The sequence below is a fragment of the Suricata suricatta genome, chromosome 3, assembly GCF_006229205.1.
Source record: "Suricata suricatta isolate VVHF042 chromosome 3, meerkat_22Aug2017_6uvM2_HiC, whole genome shotgun sequence".
Taxonomy (NCBI): domain Eukaryota; kingdom Metazoa; phylum Chordata; class Mammalia; order Carnivora; family Herpestidae; genus Suricata; species Suricata suricatta.
In genome coordinates this window covers 104,818,836-104,825,437 of record NC_043702.1, presented here as the reverse complement: position 1 = coordinate 104,825,437, position 6,602 = coordinate 104,818,836, and the positions used below count along the sequence as shown (strand labels likewise).

General features: G+C 45.4%; 1 long non-coding RNA gene across 1 annotated transcript in view; it reads right to left on the bottom strand.

Annotated features, from left to right (window-relative positions):
* The window catches only part of LOC115286571, an 18,459-nt gene extending 12,970 nt beyond the window's left edge, over positions 1–5,489 (bottom strand). Inside the window, exons 1-3 of the long non-coding RNA XR_003906141.1 lie at positions 5,200–5,489; positions 3,846–4,003; positions 3,008–3,149 (exon numbers count right to left, since the gene is read on the bottom strand). This is a non-coding gene — a long non-coding RNA (uncharacterized LOC115286571). The remainder of the gene's footprint in view (positions 1–3,007; positions 3,150–3,845; positions 4,004–5,199) is intronic.
* Positions 5,490–6,602: the final 1,113 nt, after the last annotated feature.

Sequence of the window (6,602 nt, the reverse complement as noted above, 5' to 3'; positions counted from 1 at the left end):
ATATTTTTTCTGTTCATCACATTGAAGATTTCCTGCCATTCCTTCCTGGCCTGCCAAATCTCATTCGATAGGTCTGTAACCACTCTGATAGGTTTCCCTTTGTATGTGAGGGCCCCTTTCTCCCTAGCTGCTTTCAGAATTCTCTCTTTATCTTTATATTTTGCCAGTTTCACTATGAAATGTCATGCGGAAGGCCGATTCAAGTTACATTTAAGGGAGCTCTTTGTGCCTCTTGAATTTGTATGTCTATTTATTTTCCCAGATTTGGGAAATTCTCAGTTATAATTTGGTCTAGTATCCCTTCAGGTCCTTTCTCTCTGTCTTCTTCTTCAGGAATTCCTTTGATATGGATATTGTTCCACTTGATTGTATCAGTCAGATCTCAAATTCTCCTTTCCTGCTCCTGGATTAATTTCTCTCTCTTTTTTTCAGCTTCCTCTTTTGCTATAACTATATCTTCTAATTCACCTATTCTTTTTTCTGCCTCGTCAATCCTTGAGGTGGCTGCCTCCAGTTTGTTATTCACCTAACCTATAGCCTTTTTAAACTCATCATAGTGCCTAGTCATTGTATCAGTTGATTCTTTGATGCTTTTCTCAACCCCAGCGATTAATTTATGACAAGTTTTTAAAATTCTTGATCCGGTATGTTGTCTAGATCTGCCTTGAGCAGTTCTGTGGCTGTGCCTTCCTCCTGGAGGTCCTTCAGGGGAGAGTTCCTTTGTTTTGTCATTTTTTCTATTTTTCTGTCCCTTGTCACCTTTAGAATGCTCATTGTGCACTGTGCACCTCTTAATATTTCTCTGTTAAAGGAGGCTTATTGACTGTCCAGGGCCTGTCGTTTCAGGAAATATTCCTGTAATGGTGTCTCTTAGTTTCTCTTGTTGTGCCTTTGAATATTTAATTTCCCTACTCAGCAATATTTGGGACTTGCTGTCATGCACACTTTGGCTTGTTTCTTGTTGTAGCCCTAAGAAGGAAAACAGACAGACAAACACCGAGGGAACAGAAGCACACCAACGCACAGACAAATCAAACCAACAAACACATTAAAAGAGGGAAAGAGAATAAAGAGAATGGGGAGGAAAGGGACGTAAAGAGGAGAAGAGGAAAAGAAAAAGAAAAAGAAAAAAAATAAAGGGGGGGCAGAGACAATAAAGGACAGTGGACAGTCTAAAAGTGTATGACCAGTTGAGAGGAGTGGTAGGGATGAGATGTAGGAGAATATATCTGGATTGCAAGAAGGTAAAAAAAAAAAAAAAGGAAGAAAGGAGAAAGGAAAATAAGGAGTAAAAATTTTAAAAAACTTAAGCAAAAAAAGTAATAATAATAAAAAATACGTACAGAAAAAGGCGAAAAGAAAAAAATGAAGAAAGAAAAGAAAAAATTAAAAAAAAGCAAAAAACCCCAAAAACCCCAGCAGCTCCCCCTCGTTGATAGGCGTGGTTTGATGTGGTAGGTCTCAGAGGCTGCTCTCAGAGGCTCCGCCTTGGTTTCTGCAGAGATTAGATAGGTGGCATGCCAAGCTCTGCTGAACTAGGAACTGTAGACCACTCTAATGAGTCCAATTTCCTTTTGCTGCAGTTGAGCCCAGTTGTATTTTCCAGGTCCGCCTTGGTTCAATGTTTCAGTCCATGCACTTTTTATGCTACCACAGATGGGATGTTTTTGTTTTGGTGGCTGGCTTCTTAAGGGGAGGAATTGGTTTGTCTTGGCTCAGGTTGGGATTTAGGCTGCCCCTGCCTGATGGGAGATGTGCAGCAGGAGGTGAAGTGCATGTAGTCACAGACCCAACCCCCAGCTGGGATTGTGTTCGAGTTGGGGGAGGAGTGAGTGTGCATCTGTTGCCGGAGGTGGCGCTGGGAGCTGCTGGAAATGAGCTGGGAGCTCCTGCAGCCTGCTCGCACACCCAGGTCTCCACCGCCACCAACTCCCTGCCGGGATCATGCAGAGGTGGGGGCTATTTTTTCCCCTGTTGGCACCCGGGATTCAGGGTTCATGCAGCCAATGCTGGGGGCGAGACGCGCTGTGGAAATGAGGTGCATGCTCCCACTCCCAAAACCAAGGTCGAAGTGAGCACCCCTGACACCGCTGCTGCAGTGGTCGCCGACTCCTCGCCAAGATGGCTCAGGGCTGGAAGCTGTTCCTTCCCTTGTGCCACCTGCGTTCGGGATTTAGGCTACCCAGCAGTTATCTGTGGAGTGAGCTTCTCTCTCCAAGCGCAGTTAAGCGTTCTTTACCTCTTCCCCAGAGACAGTACTATGAACGTGTTCAGTCTCTCTGTCTCTTCCCTTTATCTCTCGGGCTCCGCGCTTTTGCCCCGCTTTGGGCTGGGGCTCCCACCTTCCTTGTCTGTCTCGGGCTAGCCCATTTTCTAATCTCCCCAGTTCACACTCACTCACTCAGGTGTCCTTCAGGTTCTCTTCCTTCTGGAGTCCGTATTTTCTCCTTCCGCCTTGCAGATGAGAGTAATCTCCTTCTCAGTTCGATTGATGGGGCAGATGAAGTTTACAGAGCTCCCTTCCTCTCCGCTATCTTGGCTCCTCCTTCAAATTATCACTTTAAAAAGTCTATGTATTGTGGTTTGCTATTGCATCTGAAGTTCATCACAAAACCCAAAGTCATCTAGTTTTGGGGACAGATACTTGTCATGCAAAAACTTGAAATTTCTGGCCCTTATCGTGTTTGATTTACAAGTAGCATTCAATGTAGTGGATTGCTTGTCTTGGTATATTTACTGTACTTAAATTCCAGGATACCACACTCCCCTTTTTTCCTCCTATACCATTAGTCACTCTTTCTCAGTCACGTTGCTGCTCTCTTTTTATTTCTTTGATCTCTTAATGCTGGAGTTTGCCAGCACTCAGTTCTGTGATCACTTCACTTTTCTATATATGTTCACAATCTTAATGACTTTATCCAGTCCTGTGTTTTAAGCACCATCTATATAATATTGACTCACAAATATTTATATCTTTCTAGGCCTCTTCTCTTAATTACAGATTCACCTGTGACTGATTGAACCTCCACACCAATTGCATCTGGAACTTAGTTGGCTTTAATCTAAATTCTTCATTTCTACCCCCATTCTTGCATCTCCTAGAGTCTTCTCATTTCAGTGTGGGAAATTGCCCAGGGATCAGCATTTTCCTGGATGGAAATTAAAGATAGAAGCCATTTTATGGAAACAGTCAGGAACTGGTATGGAGGGGAAATAAGCACTATCTCTACATGTGGCTTTCTTTGGCTAATGGAATGTAGTGTTGTATAACTTCTAAGCCCAAGCCTTGAGAGGCTTCACAGCTTCTGGCTTCATTATCTTGGATTACTTCTCTGGAAGAACCATGTGAAAATGTCTGGTCTAGTTTTCTGTAAGGTAAGACATGGAACAGAGATGAGTCTTCCCAGCTGAGAACCCCTAAATCGAACAACTTCTAGATGTGTAATTGAAGGCATCTTTGACCCTCTAGCCTTAGTTGAGTTACTTGATTACTGCAGTCAAATGTGACCCCCAGGCAAGGCAAATAGAAGAACTTCCTAGCTGAGCCCAGGGCACATGGTTGACCCATAGAATTGAGGAAATGAACTAGTTTTGTAATAAGCACTAAGTTTTGGAGTGGCTCCTTATGCAGTGGAAGATAATTGAAATATGGGTATGCAAGCAAAGTTTTTTATCCTTACCATCACACATGGCATAGTATGGATTTGGGGAGTTTTGGAGGATGTGTTCACTTGGATATCACTAGCTGGCCTGTGGGAGCTGAGTTGTATTTTTATACAAAAAAATTAATTTCATCATCTTTCTATTTTCCCTTATGATTTAGTAAAGACTGCAGAGTTTCTTACTTTACCAATTGGGTCCAACTTCTAAAACACCAGCTCATGAACTTTCTAGTCCCCATGGATCAAAGCTTCTTTAGAGTAGTGTGGGGGTGGCAGTGGGACCAAAGGGAGAGAGTCCAGCAGACTGCACAGAATCTGGTCCATCAGCTTCAACTTCTTTCCTTGAAGAAAAGTCATAAGGCCTTTCTTATTGACTATATCTTCTTCCTTTGTAAATATTTTTATAGTTCCTATACTCTCCTTCTAGGATTTGGACTGGTTCTTTACTCATCATTCATTCATTCAAGAAACAACTATTGAGCTCCTTCCTAAGGTCAGTTCCTATGGGCCAAAGATCACAGAGATAAAAGATGTAATTTCAGGGGCACCTGGGTGGCTCCATCCATTAAGCATCCACCCTGACAGTGCCAGTGCAGATCCTACTTGGGATTCTCCCCTTCTCTCTCTCTCTCTCTCTCTCTCTCTCTCTCTCTTTCTCTCTCTCTCTCCCTTTTCCTCTGACCCTCTTCTGTTTGTTCTCTCTCTCTGTCTTTCTCTCTCTCAAAACAAATAAATAAACTTTAAAAAAAAAGGCTTAATTTCAGCCCAAGGAGTAGACAAGTAATAAGATGAGTTTGATAGTGTCTGATAAGCAGAGTAAAAAGATATGTGGAGTATACTGAAGACATCAAAATAGACCATTAACTAAGCCATGGAGTGGGTAGTCAGAAATGTTTCCAAAGGTGGGATTTCAGGTGGAATTTTGGGACTCCGTCTTGGGCTTTACAAGAGCTAGACTCTTCTTTGCACCAGCCCATCTGTGTCTACTCCTGCTCTCACTGCTGGCAAATGTAACTCCTCCTCCATGTTCTGAACAGTCACATTTTCCTCTCATGGGCCCCTTCCCCTGGGTCTCACAGGGACCCTAGGTGTCTGCCTCTCTTGACCTTCTGTAGCCACCTGACTTTGGGAGTCCCATCCAGATTTCTGTGGAGCTGCTCAGGTTTGTCTGCTTTGGGCCATGTGGAGGTATGGCACCCTGATTCATCTCAGGGGAGCTTCCCCTGCTCCCCAAGACTCCAGGCACCTCTTCATGATCCAAGACAACTGCTTGGTGTGGGCCAACAACATGGCCTCTTGTTTTATTGGGACATCTGCTTCCCATCTGGTTTATTTCACGGGAACCACAGTGACATGAAATCTTCTCTCTCTTCATCTTCACCAAGTGTCCACCCCTCACTGGGAAGATGGGGAGCAGATGGCATCAATTCTCTCTTAGAGCCCTAAATGTTAGCAAGTGCCCACTGCCCACCTTTTGCCCTCTATCCAGGGACAAGCAGCCTCACATTTAAATCAATCCCCTCCCATCCCTTCCCACCTGGTCCTTGCTGTCTTGCTGAACATGGTGTGATGAAAAAGGGAATGTCTGTGGGTTCAGACAAAGTGAGTCTTCTGGGACTTTGGGCCCATTGCTTCACCTCTTTGAACTTTAGAGTCCATCTTGTCATTCAGTGAAATCACTCGGGAATACGTGTGTCACTGGATACTCAAAGTGCCCGGCACAGGGCTTGGCACAAGAAGATGCACAAGGAGCTCCTCTCACTGCTAGCCACGCACCCCAAAATGCTCACCCCACCTGCCCCCACTGGTGTGAAGGAAAACCTTGGTCTTTTGTCCATGTGCATTTGTAGCCCCCTCCCCCCCCCCCACCCCATGCACACTAAGCATGGGGCAGAGCTGCCCTTCTTCCTCCTGTTGGGTGAGGTTGGGTTGGGAAGGTGGTACTGTGAAGAACAGACATCTTGTTTTTCCCATTTGGTGTTGCCTCCCTCAGGATGGAGGTAGAGTCCTCATGGTGGGAGGTGAGGGGTGGGTAATAGGGTTTCCGTGGCCTGAGAGCAGCCTGGGATCTTAGGGCCCAGTCCCTGACTTTCCCCACTCCTCTGCTCACAGCTATGGCCACCTTTCCTCCTGGCTCTTCTCTGAGAGTGTTCATTCAGCCCATGGTCCTCCCGGCATGGTTAGGTGGGGCCTTGTTCCCTTAGCATGAGTATGGCCTTTGTTTCCTCACAGTGGGCAGAGGCCTGACCTCTCACAGTGCCTCCTGGTTCACACCCTCACATTACCCTTCACGGTGCTGGCCCAGTGTTACCCTGTGAATCTCCTGTCCTGTTTCCAGTGTGCTTCCAGACCAGCACTATATGTCCTCCTTACCTGGACAACCTTTCCCTTTGTGGATCCACACCACTGGCTGAGAGGTGACTCATTGCTATTGAGTAGGGGCCTGTAAAGAGGACCACCATGCTCCTGGATGGCCCAAATGCCCCTGTCTTAAGCTCTCATTAAATTATTAAGACTACATTATGAAATGACATCTAATTAGTGAAGAGTCAGCCTTGAACAGGGTAAAAACAGGAATCTGCCAGTGAGGTGGAACAACTTAATTGTAGTTACTTATTTGGCGGTGGAAAGAGACAAGTGTGTAATTAAATGTTTACTAAACATCAGTGGCTCACCATTAGAGCTTCTTCTTCAAGTAAAGAGCTTGCTGTAGGCTTTGGCATGTGTTGATGTTACTTGCATAGAAGGCCCAGGGTGTGGAGGGGAGGGGATCCAGGGTGAGCTGGTGGACAGAAGGCTCCTCGGCCTTGTGACCCAACAGCCCAAGTCTACTCCACATCCATAGATGTTAAAAAGGGCCCTAGAAGGGGGCAGGGTGTGGGCACATAGGCTTAATGCCTCTGCTACTGGAGACCCTTACACCATCACTATAGTCCCCAT